The sequence below is a fragment of the Desmodus rotundus genome, chromosome 2 (genome assembly GCF_022682495.2).
Source record: "Desmodus rotundus isolate HL8 chromosome 2, HLdesRot8A.1, whole genome shotgun sequence".
Classification (NCBI taxonomy): Eukaryota; Metazoa; Chordata; class Mammalia; order Chiroptera; family Phyllostomidae; genus Desmodus; species Desmodus rotundus.
The window spans coordinates 168,117,828-168,135,524 of NC_071388.1; positions in this window are offsets into that span (position 1 = coordinate 168,117,828).

A 17,697-nucleotide genomic window follows, 5' to 3' on the forward strand; every position below is an offset into this window, starting at 1 on the left:
TACTTGAAATGATTCTCTTGGATTCCAATAGTAAAAAAATGTGTTTTAAAAACCATAATGAACAACTTATAACCAAATAAATGAATTATTTTAGCTATAATAAAATTTACTTAAAAATTCATAGTATACAAAGGATATCAACATAAATCACTGCAAACATTTGTTAATCATGAATATTTAAATATTATTAAAGTTTGCTGAATTCTTCATATATTTTGTGCTAACACTTATTATCCAGGCTTAGGCATAGGGAGATTCTTGAGACAAAAGGCATCTTTGGTTCAGAGGACACGTGCATCCGTTAGCTCCAAGTGTCTGCCAGCTGGGAGAAACATCAGGGTGTGTGCGGGAGTAGGGCCAGTGACACTGGAGGGACTCAGCTTTTTTCCAAGAGATGGGTCAGTAAAACAAGTTTCTTTGGAGCCTTTGGGTCACATCTTAAATTACCAGGTTATTTCTTGTTTACTCAGTGGAAGATATTTTATAAACTTAAACTATCTCTTCTGGTTGTTTCTTAGGAAGTAGCTGTTAAAAGTCTTGCAGAAGCAGTTTTTGAAGGGAAGTTTCAAATGGAATTGAAATAGATTTTCTATTATTGAAAACTGTTCATGTTCTTAATACATCAGAAACATGTAACTCAAACTACAGATGTACCTCCATCTGGTGGTGACTTTCAGAAGTGTCCAACATGAAAAACTTCAGAGTAAGCTGGAAAATCAGAGAAAAAGCAATTGCTGTCTGTATGCTTTTGGACATATTGACAACTACCTTTTTATATCTTTGTTCCTTTCTGCCTTTTTTTTTTTTTGAGGCTTGATTTTAGTCTTATTGTACGTATTTATTTTTATCATAAAGGATCAAAAGTATTTTTTGGAGGAAGTGGACAGGTATAAATAAGTCATTTTTCTTTTTCAACGTTTTCTTTTGAGCCAGAATGAAAGGGTTATTGATCTTGAATTGAAATATGGGAACAGTGAGTTAGGTCATTGATTTAAAAAGAAGATATTAGTAAAGATCAAGGATATATAATTCAGTTTTTCAAGCAGCTCTACTGTTTATATGACCTACAGGAAGAACATAGGTTGTATACACCTGTAATCCCCCAAATCACTCAATATTTGGAAAACTGTTCTACAACCAATTCAAATAATATTTATTGAGCTCCCAATATGCGCTAGGGCCTTGGATGCATCGGAGGAGTAAAAGACAGGCCCCCACTCCTGTGGAGGTAACATGTTTGCAGAAAGAAACATCAGGACATAATCATGGTAAGTAAGTTACAGAGTAGGTTGGTAATAGGTGTTATGGGGAAAAATGATCAGAAATCTTGGACTATTCAATGGCACTCATGATAAGCCTCATTGAGAAGGCGAGAGATGAGCGAACACTTAAATGGGATGACGTTGTTCGCAGAGTGGAATCTGGGGAAGAACATTCCAGGCAGAGGGCACAGCAAGGACCAAGGCAGGAGTTTACCTAGTGTGTTCGAGGAATGGCATGGAGGAGGCTAGAGGTGAGAGCAAGGGGAAGAGGCATAGGAAAAGAGATGAGAGGGAGTGGGGGCTCGGATCACATAGGATCTTCGAAACCTTTATAAAGATTTTGACTTTTACCTTTGTGGTAGGCAGAAGAATGGCCCCCAACGATGTCAATGTCCCCATCCCAGAACCTGTGAATATATTACATTATGTGGAAAGGGAACTACAGATATGATCAACAATTTGAACCTTGAGATGGAGAGAGTATCATTGATTATTCAGGTGGGTCCAATGTAGTCACATTAACCCTCAAACTTGGAGGAATTCCCCACTCCCCCTAAGGCAGAGACAGAGCCTCAGGAATGTGGGAACAGCCTTCGCCTGGCAGCCAGCAAGGAAACAGAGGCAACTGTCCTGCAATGGCGAGAAACTGAATCCAACAACCAGACCGATCAGTGAAACTGATTCTCTACTAGAGCCTCCTTGATTTTGGCCTTGTGTGACTGTAAGCAGACTCATCTGAGCTCGCTGGACTTCGGACCTGTGGGGTCTGTAAAATAGTTTCTGTTAATTTGATTTGACAGTAATAGAAAGTGAATACACTTTGAAATGGGGTGATTGGATACTTTTGAGAAGCAGTGTACATGATATGAATTATGTCCTTTTTATTATTTATGTAAATTTCTGTAATCTGTTGACAACACAAGTGGTTTGTACAATCTGTTAGGGTAATCACCTTTCTGCTTTGGTAGTTAAAAGCTGAGTAATATATGTCCTTGATATCAGACACCTGTGATAGAATACTGGCTCCCAAAGATGCTGGCACCCTACATTTTGACAGTTAGAAAAGCCTTTTACACTTTCTGAATATATATATTCTCCAGGAAGTCCAGATTAATTTGATTTAGAACAATTCAACAAATACAAAGTTACTTAATTCATTTAGGGAAAACTTAATCCGTTAGCAAAGCCAAACCTGAATTACCTCTTAAGCCAATCCTAACCCCTCTACTTTATTTCTCCTCTTTTTTTGAATCTTTCCTTCCCTCAGACTAAGTCCTCATTAAAACCAGTTATTTAAGATTAAGTGAGGGATAAAACAATATTATGATTGTCTTTAAGTTCTTGTGTCAATGTTTCTTAAAATTTGGGTCTATTTTCTGCAGCATTCCATTTTGGCTGCTCAAGCAGAAGCAGCATATGAGTTTTGTGAATCAATCATCAATTAATGACTGTCTTCTAAGTTTGCATTGGAATAGCAGTTGAATAAAACCCAGCTCCATTTGAGAGAACACATGTCAGCCTGGGACCACAGACCTCCAGTCAACTATGGATTAAGAAGTTACAGCTGTGGGGAAAGACCAAGGAAAACCTCTGGGCCAATATGCAGAAAGACTGAAAATAGGCCTTAACAGTTTCTAATAGATTCTTTTTCTAAAAAAATGTTGTAGAAGCTTTATTTGCAACAGCCAAAACCTAAAACAACCCAGATGCCCTTCGACAGGGTAAACAGAAGTACATACTAGTCAGTAATAAAAAGGAGCACACTGCTGGTGCAACAACCTGGGTGAGTTTCCAGAGAAATATCCTGAGTGAAGAAGGCCAGTCACAAAAGGTAGTAAAATTGTATGATTTCATTTATGTGGAATACTAGGAATGACAAAATTAGAGAAATGGAAAGCAGATTGGTTGCCGGCCATTGAAAAGAGTGGGGGAGGGGGTGCAAGAGGGAAGAGGGTGCAGCTCTAAAAGGACAGCATGAGGTATGGTTTGGTGATGGAAATGGTCTGCATCTTGACTATTAATGTGGGAGTGGTATTGCACTAAAGTTTTGCAAGATGCTACAATTGGAGAAACTGGGTACAAGGTACATGGAATCTCTCTAGTATTTCTCATAATTACATGTGAATCTATCATTATCTCAAAATAAAAAGTTTAAATTTTTAAAAATGGCCCTTTGATCTCTTCCAACGTCAGGCATCAATGTCCTGAGGTTGGCTACTGTGCACTTGCCTCTATGTGAAGAACTCATTGCGCTCACGTGATCAGGTTTCTGAGGGTCGCATTTCATTCATGACAAATTCAGTAAGGCATCTAGTCTGTCAAGACTTTGGGGAACTTTGGAAATACCCAACCTTGACATTTGCCATATTATTTTCCACTTGGAAACGTCTGAATTCTAATATTTCAAAGATGAATTCGAGTCCTACTTTTCCAGTGAAGTCCTATGCCGCTACCCTCGGGATCCCTGATTTCCTCTTTCCGAAGTCCTCCAGCACCCTTCCTACCCGTGGTGTCTGGTGCAGGCCTCTAGCCTCACAAGGCTGTGGAGTACAGAAGTGCACTAGTGCCAGTGCAGAGCTGCTGTGATAATCTGAGCGCCAGCCCTAGGGCGGCAGCTCAGAAGGCACCAGGGACACACAGAGAGGAATTGTACTGCCTGAGGGCGAGACCAGGAGAAGCAGCTTTCTCCAGGCAGGAGTGCAGGTAGTATGTAAACATTTTTAGTGGGGAACTCCCATTCTTCTGGACAGGACACAATTTAATCCTCTTTGTGGTAAAATGCTGGGCACAATATAAAATATGCCGCGCCTGTATTCCTCTGTAAACTAAAAAATATGATGTTCCTTTACCTAAGACAAAGTTCACTTCTGCACTGAACGTTACACCAAACGGTAAGGCAATTGGTTCTCTAAGGGTCAGTAAAGTCTGTTCACATTGAACTTCTAACATAATGCATCTTCTCATAGCAGCAAGTTCCCATTGCCACTGAAAACCCAACCCAAATGTGACATTGTCAGATTTCAGTTAAACCTTTTGAAATATTAATGATTAATATTATGGCTAATTAGGAAGGAAGAATTAATACTATGAAGTACTGAAAATAAAGGAGACTGTCCTGGCTGAGCATGCAGTTGGTTAGAGCATCGTCCAGATACGCCAAGGTTGCAGGTTCGATCTCTGATCAGGGCTCATACAAAAGTCAACCAATGAACGCATAGATAAGCGGAACAAATTGATGCTTCTCTATTTTTTCTTGCTCTCTCAAAATCAATCAATAAAAAAAGCACGAAGAAAATAAAGGAGACTGAGGGCTTGTAAAATTTAGGGTAAACTTAAAAAATGAATCCAGAGGCTTCACTCAGGGAATTATTTGGGGGACCCAGCCTCTATTGTCGTTATTCAAGTCAGACATAGCATTAACTAAGGGAGGTCTGTAGAATATAAAGTTTGTAAACGTTCTACAAATTTTGAAATGCTGTACATTAGTACCCCCTTAGTTGTGATTTTGCCTTTCATGGTTTCAGTTACCTGTGGTCAACCGTGGTTGGAAAATATTAAATGGAAAATTCCAGAAAGAAACCATTCAAGTGTTTTAAATTGTAGGGTGTTTTGAGTAGCGTGCTGAAATCTCGTGTGTTGTCTTGCTCTCTCTGTCCAGCCCCTCCCAGAATGTAAATCATCCTTTCGTCAGTGTTTCCACACTATACATGCTCCTGGCCCATAAGTCACTGCGTAGGCTTCTCTGTCATCAGATGGACTGTCTTCGTATCACAGTGCTTCTGTTCAAGTCACTTATTTTAGGTAACAATGGCCCCAAAGCGGAAGAGCAGGGGTTCTGGCAATTCGGATACGCCAAAAGAAGCAGGAAAGTGGTCCCTTTCAGTGAAAAGGTGAGTTTAGTAAAAGAAGATTTTTTTTAATTAAAAAAAATGTGTTTATTGATTTTAGAGAGAGAAACATTAATGTGAGAAACATTGGTTGCCTCCGATGGGGGATCAAGCCTGCAACCTACGTCTGTGCCCTGACCAGGAATCGGATCCCCAACCTTTTGGTGTAGGGACTGTGCGCCCACAGAGCCACACTGGCAAGGGCCAAAATAAGATATTTTGAGAGAGACCACCTTGATATAACTTTTATTACAGTGTCTTGTTAGAATTTTATTATTAGTTATTGTTGTTAATCTCTTACTTTGTCTAATTTCTAAATTAAACTATATGATAGGTATGTATGCGTAGGAGAAAACTGTGTATAGGTAGGGGTCAGTACTACCCACAGTTTCAGGCATCCAGTGGGGGTGTTGGAACATGTCCCTCATCTATAAGAGGGAGACTATTGTATTTTAATGTTCATTGAGTTAAAAATAATTTAAAATTCACCTTAGACTTTCTCTTTGACCTATGGGTTATTCAGAAATGTGTTGTTTATTTTCCATGAATGAGGATTTTCCAGATACCTTTCTTTTACTGATTTCTGGTTCTGTGATCTAAGAATGCACTTTTATGATTTCCATTTTTTTAAGTGGATAAGATTTGTTTTATGGTATTGAATGTAGTCTCTCGTTGCATGTTTCATATATACTTGGAAATTATTGGGAATTGACCACATATTAGAACATTTCAAAATAGTACAAATAGTGTGTGAAAGGACAGATAAATCACAAAAAACGCCCAGTTATTCACCTTGTGACCATTTCCCCTTGCAATGTGACTTTGCAGCTTCTTGCATCACAAAGAGGGGTTTAGTTCCCTTCCTCTGGAATCTTGGACGACCTAGTGAGTTGTTTTGGTCAATGGAATTAATGGAAATAATAGTGTAAAAGTCCCAAGTCTAAGCTTCAAGAAGCCTTGTGCTCTTTTCTCTCTCTCACAACACTGCCATCAGGGTAAGAGCTAGGCTGGATAAGCCTAGTGGAGACTGAGAGAATAGGTAGGAAAAAGCTCAGTGATCCCAGGTGTTTCGAATGAACCCAAACCGGGTGGGATCAGCAGAGTTGCCTACCTGGCCCACCGGTGACTGTCTGAGAGAGGAAAAGCTGAGACTAGGACTGCCTAGCTGACTGACAGACTTAGGTGAAACCATAAATGGTTGCTATTTTAACACTCTACATTTGGGGATAGTTTATTATGCAGCATTACTGTGACCATCGATAATTGATACATAGCTCACACCTAAATATAGTTCCCCAAAGTATGCTTACATGGAAGTATATGTAGACACTAAAAAAAGTTACAAGTACTTTCAGGTAATTTAGATTCAAGGTATCAAAAATTATGTGGTGACAAAAGATCATGTTTCCTCCAAAAGGCACATCTCTTCCTCATCCCTCCTTTCATCACCTACATCCATAAAAACACACCCTAATGCTTCTGAAAATAATACGTATTTCCCAAACAGAGGCAAATAAAAGTTTGGACTAGTGAAGAGTGTGGGCTCCGGACGCAGATTCTTGTACCCGTTAGCTGTCTGATCCAATCGTGGGAGATGACATTTGTGTCTATCACGTAGGACTATTGAAAGAGTTCATTAAATAAATAGATATAAAGGGCTTAGAGTAGCACATGTAATACAGTAAACATATAAGTACATGTTAAGTAAGCTCTTCTTAGTGTTGTTAAAGGCAGGCTTTCTCTTAGCTTATGTACTTAAAAAAGTACTTCATAAAGAGGTCAGCCGTCGGATAATTTTGCTAGTGAGTTCGGCAAGTCTTAATGTGTTTAAAGCCTTTTATTCCATTTCCAACCTCTGCACTCAACGTGCTACTTAGACCTCCTTGCTGGTAGGGAGTGGAAGCAGGCCGTGGAGAAGTACTGGCACTTACAGCTCAGTTCGAGTAGCAAGTGTAGTTTCCACTAAGTGCTCGAAGGCAGCCTTCCCTGAGTGTTTTTAGAGCACAAGAAGTTTGAGGTTATTAATTCTGTGACAGTACAAAAAAATGTGAACCCTTCAAGTTTTAAAAAATCCTTAAAATTTTAGTTTTGGTTCTTTGCTGGCATTGATGCTACTATATTACCATTTAGCAATAAGGGCCTTTGCATCCTGCTAAAGACAGTGATATTTAGTTATTTATGTTTTTATTAAGCTTGATAAACGCTGCTTTCATCTTAAACACACGCACACGCACACAGAGTCTGTGTGAAACAGAGTTTTTTTCCAAAGTGGGGTAAAATATTTTTACAGGGACTAGAATGTGCAGGGTCAGAAGGAAATGTAATGTAGCTGTGTTATGATAGTGTGTATGTCTATATACTGTGGCCCTTTCCAAAAGCATTTGAAGTAGCTTTTAAAAATACAATATAGCAGGATGAAAATTATTGAAACGGAACACCATTTGAATAACACAATAGGAAATTGTTTATTCCTTTTCCTCTGTCCCTTCCTTTTAATGGAATCTTTCAAGTTATGTTTTACTGAGCACCTACTGTATGTCAGGCACTTCATAAAAAAACTGCCCCTATTCATAAAGCAACTGTGGTATAATTTTACAGGCAAGGTCTTGAGATAGTCCCTCTAGGCCATAAAAGTGGTAGGGAGTGGAATTTGGGTCAAATCCAGATCTGTCTGACGCTACAGTTTGTACTCCTCCTGGTGGTAGTTTTCAAGTTAGATCAGCAGCACCCTCTGAGGCGGCTGCTTAACCAGGGCACTATCTGTTTGTATGTGTTTACACAGTAGGACTTCCACACGGGGTCACTTCTGAATACAGCTTATATGGTTCTGAAACTTTCACGTGGAAATACATTCGATTATTACCTAACTGTTAAACATGTATTGGATTCTTGGATGTGCTAGGTCTTAAAATTCTTGAGAACTGAAAGCAAATTGAAATAAAAAACCTCATGCGGATCCCAGATGATTCGGATCCTGACCTGCTGGATTCATGTGTTGTGGCTGAGATGAGATAATTTCACAGGGACTACTGAGTCCTGTGGAGGAAAAGGGGCTGCATGGCCACTCTCTCAAGAGGAGAGCGCCTCGACCCTTGCCTTGACAGGCTTTTATTGCTTTTCTGGGCCCATTACACTGAGGATGGTCCTCATTTACTATGCACAGGTTCGCTTTAGGTGGTTACAGAAAACAAAGGAGAGGGTGTTGCTAATTACATAAAAGAGGAAGGATATTTGCAACTGTAAAGGGAAAAGTGGTTGAACTGGTCACACCTGTCCTTGGAAGGTTTAGCATAGATTTTAGGAAGTTACTTTAAAGATATGCAGTAAACATTTGCTGCCTCAATTCAGGGTGGGGGAGTTTTAGCAAAAGCAAGCCTCATAGCGACCTAGGTACAATGCAGGCCTGATTCCCCACGGGAGAACCTATTGGTGGGCATGGGTCCTGTGTGGTGGACCTCACTCCCTACTGGCCTTTCTGAGTGGGAGCTGGGCCCCGCCACGCAGAATGGTCTCCTATAAAAACCAATTTTGTTCATTATGTACTTTAGTAAGTGTTCACTAAATACCTACTCTAACTAAATAGAATCCAGGACAGTGAGAGACATGCTTTTGTGGAGTAGGTGCCGTTGGCCCCAGAAAACCAGAAATTGGGATAATCTGAGGGCCAGGACCATCAGTTATTAATGTTCTTAGGACCTTTAGAAAAGATGAGAACTTAATAAGTGCAAAACAGTTTTAATTTTCATTACATGTTTATCATCGATTGGCTAGGTTTGAAAACATTTTCCAAAATCTTTCTGTGTTCATTGTGAAATAAAATAAAGCACAAATTATTAATAGAAAAAGTCCACTAATAAGATACAACATAAAAATTACAATGAAATATGAAATTTTTGGATGTTACAGTTACAATATCATTACATTTCTCCTGCTATACAATTTAAAATTTATCCATTATAAAACATTAATATTACTACCTTACCATTCTACCTAACCTCCAATATATTTGTAGCTTAGTCCCAAAAAGTTCATGTTCTCAAATCACAAAAACACATTTAGCTCAAATGAATTGACTTTCTCCTTCATAAAACAACTCTATGTGATTAATGAATAAGTCTATTAAACCTTGAATTGAAGGGGAACAATCAATGAAGCAGACATTTTTTGATCCATTAGGTACAAATTTAACGTAAGCCTCTTTGGTGGAGCTATTTTTTTCATATAATGTTTTCAGCGTGTTATTTGACAAGAAGAAAAGTTCTCAGTAAGGTTGTGGTACTTAAGAATTAATAAGTGTTGAAGCCCTACCAGCGCTGGCTGTCAAACCTGTGTGTATTAATGTGAACAAATGAGGTTTTCTTCTCCAAAGAGGAAAACAGGTCGTTAGAGGTTAAACAGGGATGAGCAAAACACAGGCAATGTCAGTTTGATAGAAAGCCTTCAATTTGCAGGAGTGACCTTTAAAAGGGAATGCATAAATAATCGCAACATAATCACTTGGTATAATATTTTGGATTTATAGTTTAGGTAGCAGTAAGGCATATTTATTGATTGATTTGATTTTTAAAAGTTGTGTCCTTTGGGAAATCATCTTAGTACATAATTAAAGCAAAAAAGACAGTGATAACAACTAAAACAATCATGGAATGAAATACTGATTTGAAAAAAACCACCCTTTTAATGCCATATTACAATGGAAAGTCAGGTTTTTCTTTTTCTTTCTTTTTTTAAACTCAGCTCCAAATTACACAGAGCAAGTTGAAAGAGGTAGTTGGTGTGGAAGGGATAATACCTTAGGGCAATTAAACCAATATATTTTCATCTTTAGTAATACCTAGTTCCAAGTTGATCGAAGTCTTTAGTTACTTAGAATTGTGCCAAGGGGGCTCAGATCACCTATTTTCTTCTATAACAGCAAAGAGAACCTTTCCACTATTCAGGCTGAGCGGTTAGGTCTAGTACCCAAAGGAAAAGAAGGAGGGCACCATGCTCTGGAAGACTGCCAGAGGGAAGTGGAAAGCCTCTTTCTTTTGGTGCCGGAGTATGTGGGAAAAGGTAATTAGACGTGGGTGTCTGACTTCCCTTCTCCAGACTGATACATTTGTAGGAAACATATGTAAAACATAGAGTAGCTTTTGTTCCATTCTCCTTTGAGAATGTTGGCATGAGGCTGCCACTTAGGGTGTCTGTGTCAACATGGAAGGCAATGGCTGATGAAAGTGGATAGAAAAGTGAGTCTGCGACGGCATTTCTGGCTCCCACAGAACAGCTGTATCTGAGGGGGATCTTTCTGGGAACTTGCTCAAAGTGGTTTGCTGCAGTGGTGGGCCAGCCAGCTCCCATGGGAGTTGCCTCCAAACTCCATGAGGACGTCTTCACAGCAGGCAAAGTCTGATTGGGGGTTGAGTCACTGAAGGTTGTGTGGGGGAGGGTGAAGGAGTCTCTCTAGACCACGACTAAGCAAAAATAATGGCCCTTGTATTCTTCAGTCATACAGTTTGGCACCCCCCCCGAGGATCACACCAGGTACCCCACAGTGGAGACCAGCAAAAGGATGACAGGCACCTCCTCATCTTTCCAACGTCTCTGTGTTGGGGGTCTAAGATTTCAGTCCTTGAATGTCTTCTCTTTTTTATCTAAACTTATTTTGTTTGTTTTAATATCATTCCTATGCTGCTACCTCCCAATTTAAAAATCCAGAATAACAGTGTCTTCTGAATGCCTCACTCTTGCAGTAAATTGCCTATTCATCAACTCCACTGGGATATCTAATACACATGTGAAACCTAACACGTCCAGATGAAACCTTCTTGTCAGTTGATGATAACTCCAACCTATGGTTGTCAGGCCACAGAGTCTTAGAATTATCCTCGACTCTTCCTTTGCTCCCGTGATCTATAAAACCCACCTGCTTCTCCTAGAACCCAGTTCTTTCTCACTATGACCCTCACCACAGCCACCACCACCATTTTTTTTTATTTTACTATTTTCACCTTTGTTTCTCTATAATATATTCTTACATAAGCAGAGTGATGCTTTTGAGTGTGAAGTCACGTTACTCCTCTGCTCAAAACCCAAAAGTGGCTCTGTTTCCCTCAGAGTAAAAGCTAAAATTCTTGCCCTGGCTCATAAGCTCCCACATATTCTTCCCGCCCCCTTTCTCCCTTGCTTGCTCTGCTCAGCCAAGCACCATGGGTCTCCTATTTGTGTGTCTTTCTCCCTTCCTTCTTCCCTCTCTTCCCCTTCCCTTCCCTTCCTGATTTTATTTATTTATTTTTAGAGAGAGGGGGGAAAGGAGGGAGAAAGAGAGGGAGAGAAACATTGATGGGAGAGGAACATCAATTGGTTGCCTCTCACATGCACCCAACTGGGGACTGAACCCTCAACCCAGGCATGTGCCCTGACTGGGAATCCAACTGACAACCTTTCACTTGGTGGGACATCACCCAACCAACTGAGCCGCACCAGTCAGGACACTCCTGTTTTTCAAACACAGCAGGCACATTTGGATCGCAGGGCTTTTGCATCTGCTGTTTCTTCTGCCTGGAAAGCTCTAACCTTTATATCTGCACGACTCAAACTCTCACCCTATCCTCAAATGTCACATTCTCAGTGGAGCCTTCCCGGCTACCATATTTAAAATTGCAATCTCCACCCCCTCATCTGGCATTCCCTATCCCTTTTTCTGGTTTTGTTTTATGTTTTGGTTTGCATCCCAGGCAGGTGAAGCTTCATCCGGATCCCAGACATTTATGTCAGTTTCTCAGCTGAAGCCTGCAGTTTCTCAAATTCCTCAGCTTAAAATAAAGAAATATGCCAATGTGCCATAGTTTGGGATAGAATGTCTTGAGCCCTGGCAGAGACATTTCAAGTCTGGAAGCTTCCTATCCTGTCTAACCAGCTAGGAGAGCACACTTCTTATCTGAACTAACTAGCTGATTGACCTTAACAAGTCACTCAGTCTCTCTGGGCCTGTTCATCCATGAAATCACAGCCGTGGATCACATAATCCATACAAGACTTCTACCTTAAAAACAAATAGATGGAATAGAAATATTCATCTTTAAAATTAATTTCTAGCCCAGAGATATGTTTAATAAAATGAGACTACTGGATATTAAAATTCCAATTGTATTTTTAAGGAGAATCTGTATGTTTTATTGAAGTCATCTTTTTTTATTCTTTTGCTCCAGCTTGTTAGCTTGTTGATTTTGAATTTTCCATTACGCTTTTGAACACTACTCAGTTCTACATGTATACCCTTTGTATTCCAATAAAATTAAACTCGACGTATGTCACTTCTCATGTAGGAATGCACGAGCAAATAAACAGTATAGAGCCACATATTTTGGTAGAATTAACTGAGCTGACATTATCCTTCACGCTGGCACTGTAATGGGCTATTGATCTCAGATTGCATTTTTCTGTTTCTTTATAATTGAATTTTGTTCCCAAATGAAAGATCATGTTCATTTTCGGGTTGCGGGTAGTGAAGTAAAAGCTGCACTGGGGTCAATTTTATCATGTTCTCAGTGGAGGACTAAGCCTTTCATAGAATTAAGTGTGACTGTGAAAAAAAGTATACCAACTTCTTGGAAGAGATTTTCTTTTTCAAAAAAGCTAAACTTTAGATGTTAATTGTTTAAAAACATCCGCATTATTATATCCACAGAGCAGAATATACATAAAACAACACAGTTTTCCTCTGTAAAAACTAATGGAAGATATGCTGCAGTCACATAAATTAAGCCATCTCTAGGAGCGAAAAGAGATTAAGACTGAGGAAAATAAAACAGAGGGATTGCTAATAAAATAACAGATCTTTAAGTAGAAAATAGTTATCTGCCAAAACGAGAGGTGATTTTCCATCTTAGGCTAGCCCTTCCTTTGATTTTTTTTTTTTAACAACAATGAAATGGAATTTTAGGAAGTTAAGCAAAGACCTTTTTATTCTCTATCAAATGCCATGGTCCCAATAATATTCAGACACTGATCATAGTGCTTTCAGCCCTCTACCTGAAGGCGAGAGTCTTTAACTGCCCCCAAAGTCCTGGTCTCAAAGCTCTTAATTGGTTGTTGTATGCAGATACCAGAGGTTACTGTTGAAACAAAGTGCAGGTGTTTCTGTCCCTTCTTATTGCTCCCCGTTGGTGGGGGAGGGGAGAGATAAAGTGGTGAAATCCAATTACAAACAACACTCAGGGCTCCGTGCAGGCCACAGGGAAAACTCCCCTACTTCTCTGCCCAAACTCCTTGAAACAAAATGCTGCAAAGGTTGTGTGTTGTGTTGTCCACATTGGAAAGGAACAGCTTTCGGGCATGGGGAGAATGTGGGCAGAGGAGACTTAAGTGAGAAGGACAAGTTAACATCCCAAATCCTTCCTGTCAGCATGAGTGCAGCAGATGCCCCAGTGCCTCCTGTCATTTTTTTTTTTTTACAATTTATTTATTTTATTGTTGTTCAAGTGGAGTTTTCTGCCTTTTCCTCCCTCCCCTCCCCACCACCCCAGCCCTCCCCACATCCCTCCCATGTTTCCACCCCCCTCTTGTTATTGTCCATGTGTCCTTTATAGTTGCTCCTGTAAACCCTTCATCCTTTTCCCCCATTTTTCCCTCCCCTCTCCCGTCTGGTCACTGTCCACCTGTTCTCAATTTCAATGTCTTTGGTTATTTTTGTTTTACTTTGTGTTCTAACGTGTGCTTTTGGAGGTCTTCGTGCACTGGTGAAATACTCCCCACGGTTCCTGGGGAATATTCGGCAGTGGTGAACATTCATTTTATTCCTAAATTTGTATATATTTGTTTAGATATAATATGCATTAAGTAGGGTATCACATTGGCAACTAGATGCGTTAATGGTTAGAATTGGGAATGGTTTTATTTTTCTAAAATATTTAATAATATTAATTGTTTTAAAATTAAAACTATTGACTTTAAATAATACTGATTTAAAATAGATTCCATTAATAATTGTGCCTTTTAATTTTAAGAAATGGTTTTGAATATTTCTTTTGACCTTTTTTTAAAGATTATTTATTTACTTATTTTTAGAGAGAGGGGAAGGGAAAGAGAAAGAGAGGGAGAGAAACATCAATGCGTAGTTGCCTGTGGCACACCCCCAGCTGGGAACCTGGCCTGCAACCCAGTCATGTGCCCTGACTGGGAATCGAACCAGTGATCCTTTGGTTCGCAGGCTGGCACTCAATACACTGAGCCACACCAGTTGGGGCTAGTTTGAATATTTTAAGAGAAAAGTAAACTATTTGAAAATAGATGAGGAATAATTTTTCAATTTTTTAAACATTAACTTACATTTTTGATAGAAATATATCCACATTTGAACACTTTAAAAAACAATTACATTTACTTATTAATTCTTTTTAAAAAAATTTTATTGTTATTTAATTACAGTTGTATGCCTTTTCTCCCCATCCCTCCACCCCACCCCAGTTGAACCCACCTCCCTCCCCCACCTCCACCCTCCCCCTTGATTTTGTCCATGTTACTTATTAATTCTCTAAATCACTGAGGATTCATATGTCAAAACTGTGATAAAAATAGAATAAAAATAGAAGAAAGTAGAGTCTTTTTAAGTACTTCCTGCAAAAGTGAAGCTGAGGAAAGAAGAAAATTGGGGAAAAAACAGAATAGAAAATTTACAAAGGCATTCTGCTTAAATTTTTAAAAGCTACAAACAAAGCAAAAGTTTCTCTTGAGCATGACCCACATAAAAATCATAACTAGGACATTATAAACTTTTATTCAGTGGTGATTTAATTACTGATCAAAACAAAATAAGCAATAAAATTATTCTCAGCAAACCCACAGCTTGAATAGATCACAGGAAATTCCTGAAACTTCATTTTCTTTACTAAATAAAGATTTAACTACTAGTTAAAATTAGGAGAATGTACGTAGCCTCCATTTGGGCTTGTGCCATGGTTCCTCCTGTGTTAAGGACAGGTCTTCCTCTTCCACTCTCTCTGAGCTCACCCTTTTCGGGCTTCAGTCTCCAGAACCCACGGAAACTACACGGACCAGGCTCCTAAAGCACCTTCCCAATTCCATGGCCTATCTCAGTCTTCATTTTACTCTACTTAGCAGCAGTTGAGGATACAGTTTGATCAATTATCTTCTCCCCCTTGGTACACATTCTTACTTTCTCCGAGGACAGCATACTTTTCATTTTATCTTGTTGTTACTCTTTCTCAGTCTTTTTTACTGGTTCATTTTTTCTCTGTGTTTTCTCCGTCTTGGAGCGCCCCAGGGCTCCATCCAAAACTTTCTCCTCTTGTGTCTACTCATTCCTTGGGTGGTTTAATCTATTTTCATGCTTTTAAACAAGTTTATATTTCCTCCCCACCTTTTCTCCTGAACTTCATATTCAAATATTCAACTTCTTAATTGACATCTCTCCTTTGGCGCCCAATAGACATGTCATACTTAAAATGTCCCAAATTGACCTGCTGGTACTACCTGCAAAAGTTGCCCCCTTTGCAGTTCTATCTTAGTTAATGATAACTGGACCCTTATGTTGGCTCAGGCCAAACAGCTTGTAGTTAATTCTTGACTTCTCCCATTATCTTATAACCCTCATTTTGTTCATCCCTCAGTAAATCCTGCTACTTCTAGTTTCATCATATATCAAGAATCCATCCTGTTCTTAATATCTCAATGGCGACCAACCTGTTCCACTCTACTATCATCTTTCATTTCACTGGCCTCCTAACTAGTCTTGTTTCTACTCTTGCCCTCTGTGGTGGTTTAAAATCTCTTCCCAAGCTCTGACTCTTGAAGAGTTGGAGCCTAATTCCCTTCTCCCTGAATGTGGGCTGGACTTAGCAACTTGCTTGTAATGATACAATTAGGCAAAAGTGACAGAGTGTATCTTTTGAGGACTGGGTCATAGAAGAGCAGCTCTGGGCTCTTTCTCTTGGACCACTTGTTCTCGGGGAAACCAGCTGCCATGCTTTGGGACACTCAAGCAACCCTACGGAGAGACCCCAGAGCAAGGAACTGAAGCCTCTTGCCACCAGGGAACTGAGACCTCCTGCCAGCAGCTCTGTGGGTCAGCATCTTGGAACTGAATTCTCTGGCTCCGGTAGAGCCTTGTGATGACTACAGCCCCAGCCAACATCTCAGCTGTAACTTCAGGAAGGGGAGACCTTCCTTCCTGTGTTTTAGTAAGGAATTTGATTGCAGGCAGCTTACTTTTTATGTTTTTTTTTCTTTTGGCTTATGGTTACAATACTTGAGCACAAGTATAATGAAGCCTTGTTCAATTTGAGACCTCCCTATAGTAATGTAATAATATTACAAAGATTTATCAGACATTTCCTCATTTAATCCTCAAACAACTTTTTGAAGGATATTTTATTGTCCCTGTCTGTACTGATGAAGTAAGCGAAACTCAGAAGATACATTGTCACATTCACATTGCCATAGGTTCTTAGTTTGTGTTTGCTCAAATCCAGCCGTTCTGAGTGCAGGTTTAGAACTGTGCCCCAGCTAAGTACAAGCACACAAAAGAATAACAGTATAGATATAGTGACACTTCACAGTAAATTAATTTGTTTATTTTTTACTGTTTTAAATTGTATTTTATTGATTATGCTGTTACAACTGTCCTGATTTTTCCCCCTTTGCCCCCCTCCACCTAGCAATCCCTCCCTCAGGCAGTCCCCCCACCATTGTTTATGTCCATGGGTCATGCATGTAAGTTCTTTGGCGTCTCCATTTCCTATACTGTACTTTACATCCCCATGGCTATTCTGTAACTACCTATTTGTACTTCGTAATCCCCTCACCTCTTCACCCATTCTCCCCGCTGCCCCCCACAGATCTGGCAATCTTCTGGTAACTAACTTCTTTTCTCTTGCTTTTAAGAGTCTCTGCTTATCTTTCACCTTTGGCCTTTCAAAATGATGTCTCCTGGAGTGGGCCTCTTTGTATCCATCATAATTGGGACTCTGTGTGCTTCCTGGACTTTCGTGTCTATTTCCTTCACCAAATTAGGGAACTTTTCTTTCACTATTTTTTTCAGATGGATTTCCTATTTCTTGCTCTTTCTCTTCTCCTTCTGGCACCCCTATGAGGCCAGTGTTGGACCTCTTAAGGTCGCTTCAGGGGCTGTTTATGCTATTCTAATTTCTTTGGATTCTTTTTTCTTGTTAATGTTCTGCGTGGTTGTTTTTTGCTTCCTTATGTTCCAAATCATGGATTTGATTCTTGGCTTCATCCATTCTATGGCTGTTTCCCTATAAATTGTTCTTTATTTCGATTATGTATCCTTCATTTCTAACTGGGTCATTTCTATGCTGCTGAGGTCGTCACTAAGTTCCTTGAGATCTTTATAAACAATGTTTTAAACTCTGCATCTGATAGATTGGTTATCTTCATTTTGTTTGTCTCTTTTTCTGGAGTTTTGGTCTGTTCTTTCATTTGGGCCATGTTTGTTCATTTCCTTGTTTTGGCAGCCTCCCCGTGTTTGTTTCTATGTATTAGGTAGAGCGGGTTTGACTCTGTGTCTTTGTAGAGTGGCCTAATGT